The sequence below is a fragment of the Pan troglodytes genome, chromosome 18 (assembly GCF_028858775.2).
Source record: "Pan troglodytes isolate AG18354 chromosome 18, NHGRI_mPanTro3-v2.0_pri, whole genome shotgun sequence".
Taxonomy (NCBI): domain Eukaryota; kingdom Metazoa; phylum Chordata; class Mammalia; order Primates; family Hominidae; genus Pan; species Pan troglodytes.
In genome coordinates this window covers 23,983,939-24,004,076 of record NC_072416.2, presented here as the reverse complement: position 1 = coordinate 24,004,076, position 20,138 = coordinate 23,983,939, and the positions used below count along the sequence as shown (strand labels likewise).

Genomic DNA, 20,138 nt, shown 5'->3' with positions numbered 1-20,138 from the left:
CCGCTAGGAGTCCAAGTAGGACAAACAGGTTCACATCCTTCCAGATCTCGGGGGCAGTGCATCCTGTGCCATGGACCCCGTGGAGGCCGCGTCCTCTAGCCCAGCGACCTGCCTCTGAGAGCCCATGTCCAGACACTGATCCAAGAGAACATGAAAACACAGCAGGCCAATGCTAGTTTCAATAATGAAAGGTTACAGGGGGCCATCCGTGGAAAGCATCCAGACCCAATGAAATAAGCAAAACTGGCTAAAAATGACTCTGTCCATCTGCACTAACATGGAAAGATTTCTACTGTGTAGGGGAAAGAAGTGAGTTATAAAATCATGAAATGTGCACAAAGAAAACCCCCAAAAGGTTTAGAGATCTCAGAATGGTGGAATCACAGTTATTTTCCCTTTATTCTTCATTTTTATACTGTATCACTATTTTTTGTTTTTTGTTTTTTTTTGAGACAGAGTCTCTGTCGCCCAGGCTGGAGTACAGTGGTGCGATCTCAGCTCACTGCAAGCTCTGCCACCCAGGTTCAAGCAATTCTCCTGCCTCAGCCTCCCAAGTAGCTAGGATTACAGGCACCTGTCACCGTGCCCGACTAATTTTTGTAGTTTTAGTAGAGACAGGGTTTCACCATTTTGGCCAGGCTGGTCTTGAACTCCTGACCTCGTGATCCACCCGCCTCAGCCTCCCAAAGTGCTGGGATTATAGGCGTGAGCCACTGCACCTGTCCTATACTGTATCACTTTTTTTTTTTTTTTGAGACGGAGTTTCGCTCTATTGCCCAGGCTGGATGCAATGGCATGATCTCGGTTCACCACAACCTCCACCTCCCAGGTTCAAGCGATTTTCCTGCCTCAGCCTCCCGAGTAGCTAGGATTACAGGCACCTGCCACCACACCTGGCTAATTTTGTATTTTCAGTAGAGACAGGGTTTCTCCATGTTGGTCAGGCTGGTCTCGAACTCCCGACTTCAGGTGATCTGCCAGCCTCAGCCTCCCAAAGTGCTGGGATTACAGGCGTGAGCCACCGCGCCTGGCCACTGTATCACTTCTTTAAAAAACAACAAAATTTCTAAAAAGCAAAACAAACAAAAAATCCTACTGGTGCTCTGGCTGAGGAAAGACGCCTGGGACGCACCTTCTGAGTTCAGGGTGATGAGGGTGACGTTGCTCCCAATGCTCTGGCTGCCCGCCTGTCCATAGCTGGACACAGAGTCGCTGGCCTCCAAGCTGCTCTCCCCGTCTTCGTGGTGGCTGTCTTCTTGGACCGGCACCTTCACCACAATGGTATTCTGCCGACGCCCAGGCACAGCGCTAAACGGGAAAAAAAAACACACCAGCCTGATGTGGTAAGAGCCATAAGCAGCACGTGAAGGTCAGCGCTTTCTTTATCACAAAATCTAACTCTGCATGGACCAGTGGATCACACAGCCTTCCCATACCACTCTCTCTACCAAGACTAATAGCAACTCCATGGGAGAAAATGGCCTGGGGCTGAAAGAAACTGTATAAAATAAAACCTAATCATTTAAACAAAATGTTTGTATCACAAAAGAAGTAAAATCATAACTCACTGGGACTCAGGCCTAGCATGCTGCCTTCTGAGTTCAGCAGTCATCCCATAAAATGCTGGTAAGAGTCTTTTTTCAGGTGAGGTTAAAGGAAAGACTAAATGAGGAAAACTGTGCCCAGAGGCCTGGGTCAATTTGATCCATGCTGCTGGGAGGTTAAAGGAAAGACTAAATCAGGAAAACTGCCCAGAGGCCTGGGTCAATTCGATCCATGCTGCTGGGAGGTTAAAGGAAAGACTAAATCAGGAAAACTGCCCAGAGGCCTGGGTCAATTCGATCCATGCTGCTGGGCTAGCTGGAGATGGCTCCGCCTCTGCAATGCGAGCAGCACTCCCATGTACGTCCACGGGCAAAAAACCCTGAAGGGGCTTAAAAAACCCACTGAGATCCCATCGGAGCTGCCATTATCCCAAGGGCTGCTGATGTGGAAGGACAGAACACTGCTAGCAAAGCAGGGCGAGGCCACCTCCACAAGTGCTCAAAAAAAAGGAGGATTTAGAGACTTACTACTTCCCTTTTTTAATGACCCTTTCAACATCCCCTACCGTGGACTGCTAAGCACCAGGAGAAGAGAAAGGAGCACAATTTCTCTATTTGCAAAGTCAAAAAAAAAGGGTGTTGAAAACACTGGCCGCACCCAGAGGAGGGCGCTGCACTCTGCACTTTCTGGCCTGGATTCTCTAGAGCGCTGTCCAGACTGAACCTGATCTCAACACTGGCCATCTGCCTGGCTGACCTCAGCGCAAAGCCCCTGAGGCACAGCTGACCCTGGCACCTCCTCACCACCCATCACCAACTCCTCTCCCTTCACCCCACGTATCAGACCCTTGCGACCACAGCTGCGGCCCTGGAGAACTGAGCTAAGACAATACAGAGAGGGGACGAAGCTGGAGGAGGAGCAATCCACAAAGGAGACTGAGAGAAAAAGCAAATAGAACTTTGTGAAGACACAGATGGGAAAGAAAAAGCAACAGCATCCTGTAGGTTCACGCAGCCCCAGGGCACTCCTGGGGACAGCAGGGCCTGGATGCCAGCCAGAGGCCGCTGCACGGCCTTCTCCTCACACAGAGTGGGGACGGTGTCTTCTGTCCACTCCCACCTCTGACCAAAGTTCCATTCAAAATGTCTCAAGAGAAAAAGGTATAAGAAAAAAGTCATAAACTCAACATGCCTGCACCACTTAGCAACTGTGGGAGAGGGCGTCTGTTTGCCTGACACACTCTGCACAGACAGACGTGAGGACCACTGAGCTAGGTGGGAGGATGAACGCTTTCACAGACTGCTGTGAGGAGACAGAGCCAGCCCCCTCCACAACCCCGGCCAGCACGAGACACAGAAGTCCCCGGCGGCAGCTGCCCCTGGTGTGGCTGGACTCAGCATTCAGCATCACCCAGCCTGCCCTCCCCGACCTCAGAGAGCTGGGGCAATGCCTGCCAGGCTCAACCCTGTGACCACAGAGATGAAGCGTGTGCTGGACTGTGCCCTGGCTTGGGGACGTTGACTTATTCTCATGGGACTCCTCACAGTGGCAGGGAAAGCTGGGGTTGGTGTCGGGCTACTGACTTGCTAATGACATTTTCCAGGGAATCCGGTGCCCTGTTGCTCAAGGGGTCTTCCATCTTGGCTACAATGGTGTTCTGCCGATCATTGTTGAGTATTACTGTAGTCTGGGGGACGACGCTAGGGAATAAAAGAATCACAAAGAAAAAGAAGGCCTTAAAACAACAACATTCATGGTAAGAGCACATAAGAGTCATTCAACACAGTCCACTCCCAGGGACCCGCACTGAGGGGGAGGCCTAAGAGTCATTCAACATAGTCCACTCCCAGGGACCCATCCTGAGGGGGAAGGAGCCCCAAATGCTAAGGAAGAATAAACTGGAGATGGGGTTTTTAGCAGAACGTAACTTTTCCTAATTGTTGGTGTTCTGTCTGCACAACTGGATAGCACAGGACAGCTGGGCTGAGGATGCTGAACTTGTGACACAGAATAGGCTGCAACTGCACCAGCTGTTATCACACCCAGTTAATAAAGCTTCTAGGGTGGCACACTTGCATGAGAACTGGCTTGACATTTTCAGTCACTCCATCCCAACTCATTCCTATGGGACAGATCTAACGTTCGTAACCACGTAAGTGTTGCTATCATTCCAAAACGGTAGCGCCCTGGAAAGAAAGGGGCAAACATCACGTTGGACTTGGGATGGAAGGACACACATGCTGCCTCCAGGTCCTGCAGGAACATGTGTGAGCTACAACCAAAGGGCTCAGGGTTCTGCTTTGAAGGAAAAGATTCTACAAAAGAACAGACCATGGCCCAGAAACCACCAAGCCTGGTGCCACCCTGGAGGAAGCACGAGTGTGTTCAGACAGGCGGCAGCTAATACAGCTTCATCTCAAAGTACAGACTCACCCACAGTTTTCAATCATGCGTTTTTAAGCCTTAGCACTTTCTGGTCACAAGGGATATCTAAGGTACACTTTGTTGTGGAAGGCTGGGGAGAGAAAGAACTAGCACTAGAAATACAAAGTGATTATCACCTGACAATAAAACACAATTCTTGGATTTCACTCTCCAAAAACCAACCTGGGAAGCCTGCCTTTCTGTGATCTGCACATAGGAAATTCCAGCCTAATATCACTGTAACTGTCCCCACATTGAGTGCCAGCACAGCACCACGCCATGCCCAAGTAAATCAAGGGACCACCAGGTTTTCTCCTAAAATAAAGACATAATCAACTCCATTTCATTCAAAAATATTATTTTTTTAACTCCTCTACTTGTTATTGGTGACACCTAATGTTAACACAGCAAAACCTGACAAATGACCTGTAGGTCGGGTATGGAAAGTAACCCAGGTGGCTTTTGGCTTGATCACCACAGTCACCTACAGGCTGTGACAGTCCTATGCTCCTCAGAGATGTAGAACTGGAGAGGCTACCTGGCTTGCATGAGCTTGGTATGTTCCCCAAGTGGAGGCTATGGAACACTGGTGGCCCCGGGATCCTAGGCTCACAGCATGTGGGAAGGCTGGTGTCCCCAGGATCCTAGGCTCACAGCATGTCCACACATGCATTCATTCTCTCTCTCTCCCCATGAGGAACTGAAGAAGGACGGTGCTGCTGAGTAGCCAACAGTCCCCTAATGACTATTCACAGTGGCCACTGGCACATTGACAGTCTGAGAAGAAATTTTAATAGAGTAAAATGTATTCAGGCCACCATTTGGCAAGGTCATTTGACCAAATATACCTTTTTTTCCTTGAAGATCCTTATTAAGGTGAAGGAAATCACATTCTAAGATAACCAGCTCCCAACTGGAATAATGTGCCCCTCGGGTGCCCCACAGCTTTCTGGGGGGGGGCTCATGGATGCAAACAGCTCTCACCAACGCAGTCTCCAGATCCCCACCTTCCAGAATGTCCTCCTTCCTAAAGATGACTCTCCTTGAGCGAGTATCTCAACGTGTGTTCCCTTCCACAAAGCCCTTTTCCCACCTAAAAAACAACCTCTGCTCTGAGCACACTGGATGCACCATCCACCTAGGGCACAGACCCCAGGAGCCAGCGCAGGGCCACCTGAACACCAGCACGAGCGTGATAAAACCAGCACCTCACCGGCTGACTAGAAAGCCCTTGGTAAGTCAGCTGGGTTGCAATCCTTTGCTTTCAACAAAATAGACAGAGATCATCAAAAACAGTTTCTGAGGACAGACCACTGAGACCCCTGGCACACAACTCAAAGAAGCCAAGGACTCCTTCCTCTCCCACATATTACTGATGGAACCCAAGTTTCCCAGCACCCAGAGCTATAAAAACCAAACACAGCATGACCAACATGGAATCCTGTCTCATCTAAGCAGTCAAACATGATCATCCATTGATTCAATAATTAACCAAAAAGCCCTATCCAGCTCTTCAAAAATACATTCCTAGGATTTTACTATCAAGAATTAGTTCTAAGTGGGTGATATATTCACATTGTTTTGTTCAACCATTGTAGTAGGAACTCAATCCGGAAGGTTTTGTTTGTTTGTTTGTTTGTTTTTAGCCCTTAGGGCCTTATGGTTAGGACATAAATTTTTTCAGCTTCGATTTACATCCCTATTTCTGTTGCAAAGGCATACGACAGCCAGGCTAACAGGATAAAATTTTGTGAGGGAAATTAAATGGAAACGAAAGTTCAAAGAACAGAAAAGTGACGTAACATTCGACTGCCAAAAGCTCATTGGTGAGACGTTCAAAAATCCATCATGATATTTAGATTATAATGGAAAAATTTAAAAAAAATCAGTTTTGTTTTTAAAGATCAATATTACAATATGCTATAAAAGTAAATTATTTTAATGTTTAAAAAATGCCAGAAACTACATGCTTTCAACTAACGCAATTTAAATCAACCTCAAATTGCACAAAAGAATACTTTTTTTAAAATTATGGAACATCTTTAGCACATTAAGGAGAATGAAGTCCCTATCTAAGGACTGATGTGGAAAAAGTGCCACAACAATACTAAGCGACAAAAAACACAGGTAAGTCCAGCCGCACATGTATGTGCATGGAGATGTGTCTGGAAGGACAGGTAAGTACAGCCGCGCACGTGCGTGCATGGAGAGGTGTCTGGAAGGACAGATAGGTACAGCCGCGCATGTGCGTGCATGGAGATGTGTCTGGAAGGACAGCAAGAAACTGAGAAGCAGGTCATCGAGCCTCAGGAGCCGGGTCCTGCAACACCTTCAGGGCACAGACAGCAGCCCATACAGAGAAGCTATTAACCTATTCAAGGCCACACAGCCAGTGAATGGCAAAATTAGGTCTGAGGCCAAAGTCCCCCTGTGACAGACAGCTGACATTCCTAACCAAAACCACTCACTGCCCCCACAGCCCTCAGCACTTTTTCATCTATTTTGCCATGTCCTTACTATGCCTTAGTTTTCCATGCGGCCTTCCCCTGTACAGGGGTCCTTCTGTTCATCCAATGATGTCTCCCAAAGTCCCTAGAAGAATGCACAGGACATGGCTGAAGACTGTTTGGGACACGGAGGAATTCAAGTGTGAGCTTCCCATTTTGGAGGGAAATGCCTCTCGATCCGCTGGTTCACTTGCTGCTGCTCTGCATGCCGAAAGCAAAGACTGAGAATCCCGACCCAGAGCAGAATCCACCGAGCAGGATGCCAAAAGACAGCCTAGAATGTTCTCATTCACTGTGAAGGGTCAGTTCTGAATTCCACCAGGAAGTGCTAAACTAAAGGTGACTTAAAGTCTGAGGGCTGACTGGTGGGAGCCGGCAGCCACCATGAGACCCAGACAAGAGTGGGCACTCAGGGACTCACCAGGAAGTAACAGTCCCGATTCTGCTGAGCTCAAGGAGTACTGAGTGCTTCGTGTGCATGGTCTCACTCCCAGCCATCCTGGCTATTTCACCCACTTTACCACGAAGACATGGTCTCACTCCCAGCCATCTTGGCTATTTCACCCACTTTACCACGAAGACATGGTCTCACTCCCAACCATCCTGGCTATTTTACCCACTTTACCACGAAGACACTGATGCTCAGAAAGATCAGGATCTGTCCCAGGTCTCACCATTTATTGGTGACAGAACCTGTGTTCAAAACTAAGTATTTCTCATGCTTTTAGTCACTTGCTGGACAAGAACAGCAATGGTCCTATTTCAACTACTGCTACAACTCACCCTTTCAGTGTTTGAGTTTTTTAACTGTTTTACTTTGGTGGATTTAAAACAAAACCTCTTCAGCCAGGTGTGGTGGCTCACACCTGTAATCCCAACACTTTGGGAGGCTGAGGCAGGCAGATGGCTTGAGCCCAGGAGTTCAAGACCAGCCTGGGCAACACAGTGAGACCCCATTTCTCCAAAACATCTTCCACTTTGAAAGCTGTCATGGCAAACATTTTCTATGCCAAGCTTATAAAGTGGCCTTCCATTTCTCTTCTGCTTCAGGGAACCACCTCGTCACAGAGCCCTAAGCACCTGCCCTGTGCTCTGGGCAACTGGCATGGCGGCCCCTGTTGCTCGTGGGCCACACAAAATGGAGCACATGTGAACAGACATCAACAGGCTTTGTCCAAGTACATGCAAAACCAGCCACCAAGATATGACATAAAATTAAAAATCTTGAGAAATGAAGTATTTAAACTGTTTTCACCGATTTGTGTTTGCCATGTTTTATTACAAAAGGAAATGAAAACTAAGTTATTCTGAAGCAGAGACTTGAAAACCTTTGCAATGGTTCAGTGTAGACAACAACACAGGGAGGAGGGAAGGACGGGAGGGCAACGCTGAGGACCAGAGCCCAGTCGGTGCCCAGGACGAGGGCCCAGCAACACTCAGAACCAGAGCCAAGCCGGCGCCCAGGACGAGGGCCCTGCAACACTCAGAACCAGAGCCCAGCTGGCGCCCAGGATGAGGGCCCAGCAACACTCAGAACCAGAGCCCAGCTGGCACCCAGACAAGGGCCCAGCTGGCACTTCAGAGCAGCAGAACATCCGACTCATGCAGCCAGTGAGCAGAACCCGAGAACCCTCACAGCAGAGGTTAGCATCGGAAGCCATCTCCAACTAAGTGGCACAGGCAGCTGAGATGCCGGATGGGTCCCAGTCTCAGGCCATGACTAGGCTCCATGAAAGCTGTTGAATGTGGAAATGACGGGGCGAGAGAGCCACCTGATCTACAGTGGTGACTCCAGACACCTCCGTGGGTGCCTGCTGGACACACATCTCTGCCTGGGCACAAATGTTCACAGGACAGAGAACAGACATGACTCTGTTCTCCGCCTAACCCTCAACTCACATGGAGATGCTGAGAGGACAATCCGAGAAGAAAGCAAGCATCAACCCTCCAAAGATGAGTTTAAACAACTTTCAAATGCCCCAGGGCCAAACCCGCTAAATGTGCGTCTAACACGTTTGCACTGAATGCTCAGCAAGTGAGAAGCGCACCCTGGGCACCGCAGGAACCCCAGCCTCCAGGGGATCCCGCTCCAGCTCACCGCATGAACAAGGCCGGGCGCGCTGCTTCCCCTTGGCGCCCCGCCGAGCCCAAGGTCTTGACACAGAGCTCGTTACCTGTGGAGTCAAGTCACTGACCACTCCCATTCATGCCGCAGTATCTGGCTGTTTTCTACAGCAGGGAGAGGAGGAACTCCATCAGGATATCTGACGTATATTTGAACAAGAACAAGCTTTTGTCTCCTTCCCACCCAGAGTGCAGCCTCACCACGTGACACTCTGCCGCCAGGTAGGCATCCCTTTTATAATTAAAGTAATTATCATCAAGTGCAGGTTAGAAAAGCTGATACTACTTTTCTAATTTTTATGAACTCTCTCAAGGAAAAGTATTTCAACAACAGCCAGGTAAAAAGAATTAAGCAATTTTTTCTGCTTTCTACTTATTAGGAAAAAATGGACAGATTTCTTTTAAACTCCAGTACCTGTTCCCTAAGAACATTTTCTCCTATGGACATTTATGCTCCTACATAACACACAAGGACCGGGGCCAAATAAAAGAAGAAACTGGTTTGATGTAATGTACTTACAAAAAGAGGAGCTGCTCAGAGCTTCAGCAGGAGGAAAAGCAGGCCCCCCAAAAACCCCCAGGCCAGGGCAGCCCACAGCCTACTTCCCTGGCTGTCAGGGGCTGTCCTGGGAGCCCCCGCACATCCAGACTGCATTTCCCAAGCCCCTTCTGTGCACACACGGCCCTGTGGCCAGACTCCATTGATGGACTCTAACAGGCGAGAGGTGTGTCACTTCCAGGACACAGGTTTTAAAAACAGGATGCAGCTTTTCACATCTCTCCCCTTCCCAGACTGAGGACCCCAAGTCCATAGGGTGAGCACATGACAGAAGGCTCAGGCATCAGAGGCACCCAGGGCAGTTGTGGGAGGACCAGAATTGCCCACACTGCACCCTGAACATAAGCAAGATGCACCCTCCCACTGCGCTAATCACAAGTCCAGGGGACCCTCTACTGCCATGGCTCATGTCACCCAATCAATACAATCAGCACTCAGACTAATCAAACATTTACTAAAAGTATATTTCTACTGCTTGCAGGTTCAATTTATTTTATTTTATTTTTATATACGGGGTCTCACTATGCTGCCCAGACTGGTCTCAAATTCCTGGTCTCAGATGATCCTCCCACCTCAGTCTCCCGAGCTGCTGGGATTACAGGCCTAAGCCACTGTACCACGCTAAAGATTAAAAAGTCATAAAAACATGATCTAACAAAAAATACCCAGGGGTAAAAATAAATTGGCATTAAAATTTTCTTCCTAATATCTAATGAAATAAGCAAAACTGAATATAAAACCAACTCTCCAAATAACCACTGCACCAGAGAAACAGGACTAACCTAATGTAACAAACTTTAAAACCTCGTTGCTAAAGAAAGAAAGAAGCTTCTAGCTTCTGGCAATTGGCTTTGAGAGGCTCCAGATCTAACTCCTCATGCTGCTCTCCCCAAGGAGCCACGCTTGTGCTCTGACAGAGATCTGTGACTTCCACCCAACAGTCCCAAATCAGAGGGCAAGCAGGTAAAGGACGGGTATGTTTTCTTCCTCTTTCCTAGAAGCTACAGAAATGACTACCAGTGAGAGAGGGAAGCAGCGTCAGGACTGACTCCACAGAAGTCAGCACTCTGCAACGGCACAGGATGCAGGGCTCCTAGGCAACGTGTTTGGGTGAAAAGCCGCCCAGGGCCCTTCGCATGCTCAGAGGACGCAGCGCACCGCCGCGCACCGCATCCTGGTCTCTAACACCAGGGCCCTCCAAACACCACATCCTGGTCTCTAACACCGCATCCTGGTCTCTAATGCCAGGGCCCTCCAAACACTGCATCCTGGTCTCTAACGCCAGGGCCCTCCAAACACCGCATCCTGGTCTCTAACGTCATTTTTCAATTCACAGAGAAACGGCTGATTCTAGGCTGGGACAAGCACTCACAATGAGCCCGGAGAAGCATTTGGTAGTGCTGTGCAAGTAAAAAGTGCTCAGGCTGGGCATGGTGGTTCACATCTGTAATCCCAGCACTTTGGGAGGCCAAGGCAGGCGGATCACCTGAGGTCAGGAGTTCGAGACCAGCCTGGTCAACATGGTGAAACCCCATCTCTAATATAAATACAAAAAATTAGCCGGGTGTGGTGGCATGGCCTGTAATCCCAGCTACTTGGGAGGTTGAGGCAGAAGAATTGCTTGAACCCAGGAGGTGGAGGTTACAGTAAGAGATCGCCCCATTGCACTCCAGCCTGGGCAACAAGAGCAAAACTCTGTCTCAAAAGAAAACAAGAAAAAAAAAAAAACACTAATGATGAAACACCTACAATGAAGAGGGAATGGAGGGAATGTCAAGGGGCACAGGAGCCAACTGACGAGCTGCCAATGGCCAAAGCTGGAAGGATGTGAGCACCAGAATGAAGCAGAACTTGATTCTAACCCAGAGTGTAAAATACATCTCCATGAGCACACACTGATAGAAACGGATGAGTGAATAAGTGAATAAATGGGAAAGAAGAAACAAGGCTCCCGGGTAGACTGACAACAGTATCTGTGATGCTCCACCCTCGAAGAGGCAGCACACAACTCCCCACTCCTTAACTGGGTGATGGGCATAGCAGCTTCCTTCCAAAGTGCAGGATGAAAGCTGAAAGAGTCACTTGACTGTGGAAAATGCTGAAGAGCACACCTCAGCCAGGTGACCCGCATCAGCATTAAGCACTGAGTCCTCCTGACAGTGCTGGCCTGGACAGGATGTGATGAGAAGGACTTCACCTCCATGTCCTCCCTCCCCAAAACCTGTGACCCCAGTCTAGTCAGGAGACAAATTCCAACAGAGGTACATCCTACAAAATAACCGACCCCAACGGTCCTCAAAAAGTCGCCAAAAACAAGGAAGCATGAGAAACGGTCGCAGATCAGAGGAGCCCAGGGAGGCTTGGCCGCGGAGCATCCTGTGGACCCACAGACATGGAAACATACAGTGGGTACCATGAGGAACAGTGTGCGGACACACTCTAGAATTTGGGGGAAAAGAAAATAATCTTGAGAGACACAAACAACACTAACTCAAGAAATTCTACATTTATCGAAGTTCTTTTTTTTTTTTTTTTTTTTGAGGAGTCTCATTCTGTCTCCCAGGCTGGAGTGCAGTGGCGCAATCTCAGCTCACTGCAACCTCCACCTCCTGGGTTCAAGTGATTCTCCTGCCCCAACCTCCTGAGTAGCTGAGACTGGAGGCACCCGCTACCACACCCGGCTAATTTTTGTATTTTTAGTAGAGACGGGGTTTTGCCTCATTAGCCAGGCTGGTATTGAACTCCTGACTTCAGGTGATCCACCCTCCTCAGCTTCTCAAAGTGCTGGGATTATAGGCATGAGCCACCGTGCATGGCAGTTCTATATTTATTAAAATAATTGAATTTATTATTAAAAACCTAGGCTTCACTGGCAAATTCTATCAAATTTTTTAAAAGAAATAAAACTAATCTCACAGAAACATTTTCAGAAACTAGACAATGACAGGCAGCTTCCCAGCTCCGTTGCTGCAGTCAGCATTATCCTGATAACAAAAAGACATGGCAAAAAAAGAAAACTGCAGACTAACATGTCACACAAACACAGACGCAAAAACTCTTCATTAAATATTAGAAAACTGATCAGTATAGCAACAGCACAATACACGTAGATGAAGTCAGGTTTATGATAATAGAAATGCAAGGTTCGGATAGCATTCGAAATCAACGTAATTCACTTTAACAAAAGAATCAAGAAGGATCACCATACCATCATCTCGGAAGATACAGAAAAGGCATGTGAAAATCCAATGTCCATTTGTTCATGCGAAAAAACTCCCATGAAACAAAGAATAGAAGGAAACTTCTTCAACCTGATTAAGAGCATCTGGGAAAAATGTACTGGTAACATCAGACTTAATGGTGAAATGCTGGATGCTTTCACTTAAAGATGAGGAATAAGGCAAAAATATTTTTGTAAAGAAAATACACTGAAATAAAGATCATGGCCAGCACATTAAAGTAAGAGAAGGTATAGAAATTCTACAGGAAGAAGCAAAACTCTATTTAAAGGTAACATAATTACGCATATTTAAAAAAAATCCTACAGAAAATCTAAGACAAGTTCATTTAGAAATGACACAGGATAAAGGTCAGTAAAGAAAAATCTATTGTACTGCTACATCCTTCCAACGAACAACTGGATACTGAAATTTAAAATACAATACCATTTATGATAGTATCCATAAGTATGAACATGATAGCATCTGTAAGTATGAAGTACTCAGAGATAAATGTAACAAAATATGTACAGGAGCTGAACACTGAAAACTGTATAACACTGCTAAGAGAAATTAAAGACCTCCATAAATGGAGAGACATACCATGTTCATGAATCAGAATACTCAATACTGTTAACTTGGCAATTCCCCCAAATTGATCTACAGACTCAATACAATGCCAATCAATGAGTTCTGAGTTATTCTAAAACTAGAGAAGTGCTCCAAATTATTAGAATGTGCATAATCATTACAACATTTAAATGTATGTTTCTCATTAGTTTGGTTATTAGATTGTATCTCTAAAGCATATGATTATGTTAATAATTCCCAAAGTTGTATGTATGTAAACTGTATCATACAATTATGTGACTAATTCCCGAAGTTGTAGGTATGTAAACTGTATCATACGATTATGTGAATAATTCCCAAAGTTGCAGGTATGTAAACTGTATGTTTTCTTTGGCTAGTACTCAGCCCTAGCATGTAGAGGGTGTCACTATTAGGTCACTCAAAGTATGCAGCTGGCTGGGCGCAGTGGCTCACGCCTGTAATCCCAATACTTTGGGAGGCCGAGGCAGGCGGATCACAAGGTCAGGAGATCGAGACCATCCTGGCTAACACGGTGAAACCGTGTCTCTACTAAAAATACAAAAAATTAGCCGGGCATGGTGGTGGGCGCCTGTAGTCCCAGCTAGCTAGGAGGCTGAAGCAGGAGAATGGTGTGAACCCGGGAGGCGGAGGTTGCAGTGAGCCGAGATCGCGCCACTGCACTCCAGCCTGGACGACAGAGCGAGACTCTGTCTCAAAAAACAAAACAAAACAAAAGTATGCAGCTGTGCAAGGTAGTATAGACCAGTCAGGAAGAGAAATTACATGTACACGAAATTGAACGAAAGCAACCAAAATTCAATATTAAATAAGAAAAGAATTAAACAAAACCATCTTAGCTGAGACCAAACCATTTCTTCACAATTCACGCAGCTCTCCCTTGAGTTTGTCAGATTCTAAAGCCTATGAAATGCTATAATTTTGACTGAGAATGTCAATGACCCACAACTGAAAAAACTGGTTTACCCTGGCCAAGACCTCTTGTGCTCCCGTGCCAGAACAGAGATGCTCAGAATGAGGCCTAGCTCTACATAACACCACAACACCCTTTCCACAAATATCTATCAATAAAATAGATAAAAGACCCTCTAGGAAAAATAAAAGACCCTCTAGGAAATAAAATAAAAGACACTCTAGGAAATAAAACAGAGAATCAGCAGACAGCATACTAGAGGGAATTAAAATCATTCCTTAATCAAATATTTCAATTATCCATGGGTCAACAGTCAGTTCTGAGGAAAAGAAAAATTTCTCCTTCATTGAGTCTTACATGACACATCTCTGGAAGACATACTTTAAAAGAAATCACACTTTTAAAAATTTCCAGAACTAGTCTTATACAGAAGCCTATGGTTTATAATTGTTGTAAAATTGTAGAAACATGCTAGTTCTTTAATTGTTTAATGTTCTTAAAGATAAACATCTATGACTTTAAAAAGCAGATTTTAAAATCTATTTTTTAATTAAAATAAACTAAAATAAAATTAGCTTTTTATTTTTAAAAATAATTTTTCGAGTCAGCCAGTATGTTCAGTTAATGAAAACAAAGCAGAAAATCCTGGGCTGTGAGCTGCTGTCTGAGCTGCCCAGTAGCCAACTCCACAGGTGTGCTGGGGACACAGAGCCCTGTCACCTGCCCTGTGTCCTGGATGTGCGCAGCCACACAGGCCCGCATCCCGTCGCCCGCCCTGTGTCCTGGATGTGCGCAGCCACGCGGGCCCGCATCCCCTGTCGCCGGCCCTGTGTCCTGGATGTGCGCAGCCACGCGGGCCTGCATCCCCTGTCGCCCGCCCTGTGTCCTGGATGTGCGCAGCCACGCAGGCCTGCATCCCCTGTCGCCCGCCCTGTGTCCTGTGTCTTGGATGTGCGCAGCCACGTGGGCCTGCATCCCCTGACGGGCAACACTCCACGCTCTGCTGCATCCTGTTTACACCACTATCTCTGTCCAGCTTCGAAGTACAGACAAAGGATGTTAACATTTACCTGTATAAACGTGAGCATGTGCGTGCCCTGGATCCCTGCAGGCCATGTGACATAACGAATGCCCCAACTGAACTGTCCACATTAGCATTCAAAGGACAGGCCCAAACATCTTTAAAGTTAAAACCTCAGGTCACTACACCAAAACTACAATGAAGCAAAATCCAAACTGATGGCGCACCTGCAGGAAGAAAATACGCCCCTACCTACAAAACTTAAAAGACCATTTTTCTTGTCCCCAAGTCGATGATGACTGTTGGATGAGGCCCATCCAGGTGACTCGCATTTTTATTACAATGATTCAACTTTAGCTTCAAATAAAAGGGGCTTTCTTTTTCTTTTCTTTGTTCTCGAAGTTATTTAAAGAATCTCATTCAGGTGTAGAACCCAAAAATCTGGATCCAAAATGCCAAGTGAGGCTAGCAGTACTCCACTGCCTTCTTGTGTTCCAGAGAGTGAAAGGAAAGAATAATCAGCTCTCAGCACTGATAGTACAGACCAGTCAGTTTTAATGAGAAATAACCAACAGGTGGGGTGGATTTCAACACACAGAGAGGGGGCCTTAGTGACGCCCCTGCTGCTGCAAGGCTGTGCCCACCCTTGAGGGTTGGGCTGGCTCTGAGCAGATGCAGCCGCTCTAAACAGAAGGGCAAGTGACACCGCAGGGGGCAGCTTCTCGCACTCTCTCCAGGGGCCTCGTCACAACTCAGAGCCCCTTAAGGTGTCTGCATCTGTGCTGTAAGATTACACTCGGACTTCCCAGCTAATCCCTCACAGGAAGGAGTGAGCCCTGGGAACCCTGGGCTATTTTAACAGCATACGATTTGGATGTAATACTATCTGTGACTTACATACTTGTAATCTTCATTTAAAATATTTGAGTCCCGGCTGGGGGCGGTGGCTCACACCTGTAATCCCAGCACTTTGGGAGGCCGAGGCGGGTGCATCATGAGGTCAGGAGTTTGAGATCAGACTGACCAACATGGTGAAACCCCATCTCTAATTTAAAAAAAAAAAATTAACCAGGCGTGGTGGCCTGCACCCGTAATCCCAGCTACTCAGGAGGCTGAGGCAGGAGAATCACTAGAACCTGGGAGGCAGAGGTTGCAGTGAGCCAAGACCATGCCATTGCACTCCAGCCTGGGCGACAGAGCGAGACTCCATCTCAAAATATCTGAGTCCCAAAATAAATAATCCATAGAAGCACTTTATTATTCAGAATGCTAACCAATTTTTAACTTTGGAGACTTTTCCTTTTCAATGTTCCACTGCCCAATTTTAGACAGACAATTCTCATTCACTCATATGTGTTCACAAATTAGTAACTTTCTAATTTAAACATACTTTTTTTCATTGACCTACTGGGATTATGTTCTTATCTGTTATTTCTCCCCTACAATTTTCTGTCAACAGCTTTCAACTGTTGGCAATTTTTATTTCTAATTTTCAGGACTTATATGGAAAGATACCAGCCTGTCCAACATGGCAAAACCTCATCTCTATTAAAAAATACAAAAATTAGCCAAGCATAGTAGCGTGCACCTATAGTTCCATCTACTCGGGAGGCTGAGGTGGGAGAATTGCTTGAATCCGGGAGGCAGAGGTTGCAGTGAGCCGAGACTGCACCACTGTACTCCAGCCTGCATGACAGAGTGAGACTGCCTTTTAAAAAGAACTTACATGGAAAGAAATGCCAGACTTAATAACATCCTTTTTTTTTTTTTTTTTTTTTTTTTTTGAGTTAGGGTCTCATTCAGCCAGGAGTGCAGTGGCAGAGTCACAGCTCACCATAGTCTCACCTTCCCAGGCTCAAGCAGTCCTCCCACCTCAGCCCCCTAAGGGATTATAGGCAGGTTCCACTGTGCCCAGCTAATTTTTTAAATTTTTTTGTAGAGATGGGGGTCTCACTATGCTGCCCATGCTGGTCTGGAACTCCTGGGTTCAAGTGATCCTTCCATCTTGGCCTTCCAAAATGCTGGAATTATAGGTGTGAGCCATCACACCCAGTCTCCTTCTTTAAAAGTCATTCAAATATGCCATATTTAAAACTTTACTATGAAAGGAAATCACTCCACTAGGCGTGGTGGCTCACGCCTTTAATCCCAGCACTCTGGGAGGCCGAGGCAGGCAGATCACCTAAGGTAAAGAGTTCAAGACCAGCCTGGCTAATGTGGCGAAACCCTGTCTCTTCTAAAATTACAACAATTAGCTGGGCGGCGTGGTGCATGCCTGTAATCCCAGCTACTCGGGAGGACGAGGCAGGAGAATTGCTTGAGCCTGGGAGGCAGAGGCTGCAGTGAGCCAAGATTGCGCCACTGCACTCCAGCCTGGGTGGCAGAGCAGAGTCTCAAAAAAAAGGAAACCATTCTTACATTTTCTTTTAATTTTGAATAAGATATATTTTAAATAGGATTTTGAATAGAATATATTTTTGTCCTATTTAAAACTATGAGAAAATAGAAGAACGATTCTTCTATTAATCTTAATTTTTACAAATAATGGTTTTATTAGCAATATTAATAATCCCCATGCTGATATACAATAAATATATTCTACAATAGGTTGATTTTGCCTTGCCAATACAGTTCTTTCAAACCAGAAGATCTCACACATCTGGGTTAACTGGATTGTGCATCTGAGTCAGTATTAGGCAACTTTACTCTTATTTCACTGCTTGTTGACAAGCAGACAGACAACCACCGCAGGGCTGTGAATGATAACACCTGCCCCCAGCAGAGGGAAGCATGGGGGATTTCTGCCATGGCAGGTCTGTGACTAACATCACATGTTTTCGTGGGCACAGACACTGTTACCCTCAGAAAGCAGGAGGACCCTGGGCCGAAGCAGCCCCAGAGGAGCTCCAGGTCCTCTTCCCCTTATCTTAAACTAGAAACTCAGATGGAAATGAATGCGTGACTTGGCCAAGGTCACCTCAGTGTCTGTCAGGGCAACTGTGACAGCCAGAGGCCCAAGCTCCACCCTGTGCAGATGGAATCCAAGCAAGGCACCCTCAAGGCCAACCCACGACAGAAACCACACTCAGCCTTTGGAGTTCTTCACAGAGGAATTTCTCTCCCCATCGCACATTGTCAGTGGTGGAATCTAACGACCAATTTTGTCAACACTTTTCCCAAGTGGTGACAATGACCTGCCCAGCACTGGCACAACGTGACAAGTGACAAGTGACACGTGATGGGCAGCCATCCACCAGCACACAAGGTTCCGGGGGCAGGAGAGGTTCGTTCATCCTTGTGTTTAATTCCTTAGAACAGTGGTTCTCAATGCAGGTGCCCAGGGGTGCTTTGAGATCCCGTGGGACATCTTTGGTGGTCAAGATTCAGAGAGTACTGGAATTTGGCAGGCAGAGGTAAGGGAGGTTGAGACGTCCTTCAATGAGCGAGACAGTCTCACCCAACAAAAACTCTCCACATACAAAACTTACAATGAACCAGAACTTCATGAGTGGAAAACATGCTTCTAACTCTCTGAACTCAGAATCTTACTCTATTCAACGCTGACACACAAAACATTTTTGCACGGTCTTACTATGACTTGAATTTTCCATGAACTCAACTATTACATAAGTCTAGAAAAAATCATACTTTGCTTTATGTGAAAGTTCATTAGGAACTGCTCACCATTCCGTAATATTCCATCACCAGCTGGGGGCTGAACTCCCAGTGTCACACCTGGGTCCATCTGCAGGGACCGACCCCGGTCACCAGGACGCAACACACCAGGTGGGATGTCCGGCTTTTTCACGGCTAACCATCACCATGTTGAAATGTGTTGTCTTATTACACAATACTATCACATTCATTCTCTACAGCTAGGGCAGTCTAATAACTATAAGTTATAAATTACATTTTCTTTTTTTTTGGAAACATAAATTATATTTTCTAAGAACTGCATTTTAGGGTAAGAGGACATTACTCCAAAAAACTATCCTAAAAAAAAGGCATTGGGTCCAACAGCTTTGCACACCTGACCTGGGAGCCCAACAGCGTCCCTGCACAGAGGACATGGTAAACAAACTCCTGCTGGGGGGAAACACGTGAGTGACAGCATTTGTGCAGGGCGAAGGCCCCATCTCAGAGTAACACGTGAACGATCCCCAGCTCCCGCCTGCGAACTGAGATGCCAACTCCACCACCAGCAGTGGAGCTCGGAAGACGGCCGGGTAGCGTTTCCAAAACCCTCGGCACGCCCGAGAGTTCAAAGAGGCACCACTGCTTCAGCCAGCACAGCAGCCATCATGTGGAGCTGCCCCCAGACTTCCCACACTCCCTAGCAAGGTCCACAAAGCACCTAACCCAGCACCAGCCACCAGCACACATGGGCAGGGTGGCACCCGCAGCACACACGGGCAGCAAGGTCACAACAGTCCTTCCAGGCTTGTTGCAGCTCCCATTCCTCGGCATCCACATGTCCTCCCCGGCCCCCCCGCTGCCGTCCCACCATTCTCTCTCCTCCCAGACACACCGGGCAGAAGGCTACAGCCAGGCCAGGGAACCTGAAGTGAGCAGCGCTCAATCAAAAGGCCCCTTGTCAAGCACAAAGCTGTGCCGTGTCCACTGCCTTAAGCAGGACTTCTTTCTGGCCAGGTGTGGGGAAGGTTAGCAACACCAGAGCCTGAGCTTCAGCGCGAGCTGTCAGCTGGAATATCTGACAGGAAGCCTTGGATGAGTGGACACCAAGCAGGTCCGAGGCTTCTTAAGACATCATAAAGGTTCCACTCAAACAGTTCACAAACTACCACACAGCCTTCTAAGATTAGACTCATTAGACTCTACTTTTTAAAAATAAGCAAAATAAAAACTGCAGATTTGAATGAAAAGTTTGATATATTCATGTGAAATGTATAAACACCACATACGAAGAAAAACATATCTAAAGACTAGCCAGGTAGAGTAGGAAAAAGGAAAGAAGCACGTGTACATCTTCTAAGATCTGGTGGGTTAGTTCCAAAGAAAAGGTGTATGGGCCGGCTTTATTGGAAAGGAAAGCTGAGGATGACTTCAGGTCATCCTGGCAGGATGCCGTGTGTTCGGTTTCAGTCTAACTAAAGTCAGCTTTAGTTAGAAACTGCTGAGACTGCTGAGGCAGACACTGCGCATCTCCAGCAAACTGAGCCACTAAGCTGCGGGCCTGGGCGAGGAGGTGACGCGCTTC

At 46.8% G+C, this 20,138-nt stretch overlaps 1 protein-coding gene across 1 annotated transcript in view; it reads right to left on the bottom strand.

Moving 5' to 3' along the window:
* Window positions 1–20,138, bottom strand: part of LOC100613237 (putative protein SNX29P2) — a 114,393-nt gene that overhangs the window by 62,404 nt on the left and 31,851 nt on the right. The window contains exons 6-7 of the transcript XR_010152307.1: window positions 3,129–3,245; window positions 1,133–1,308 (exon numbers count right to left, since the gene is read on the bottom strand). The gene's annotated coding sequence lies outside the window, so the exon portion shown is untranslated. The remainder of the gene's footprint in view (window positions 1–1,132; window positions 1,309–3,128; window positions 3,246–20,138) is intronic.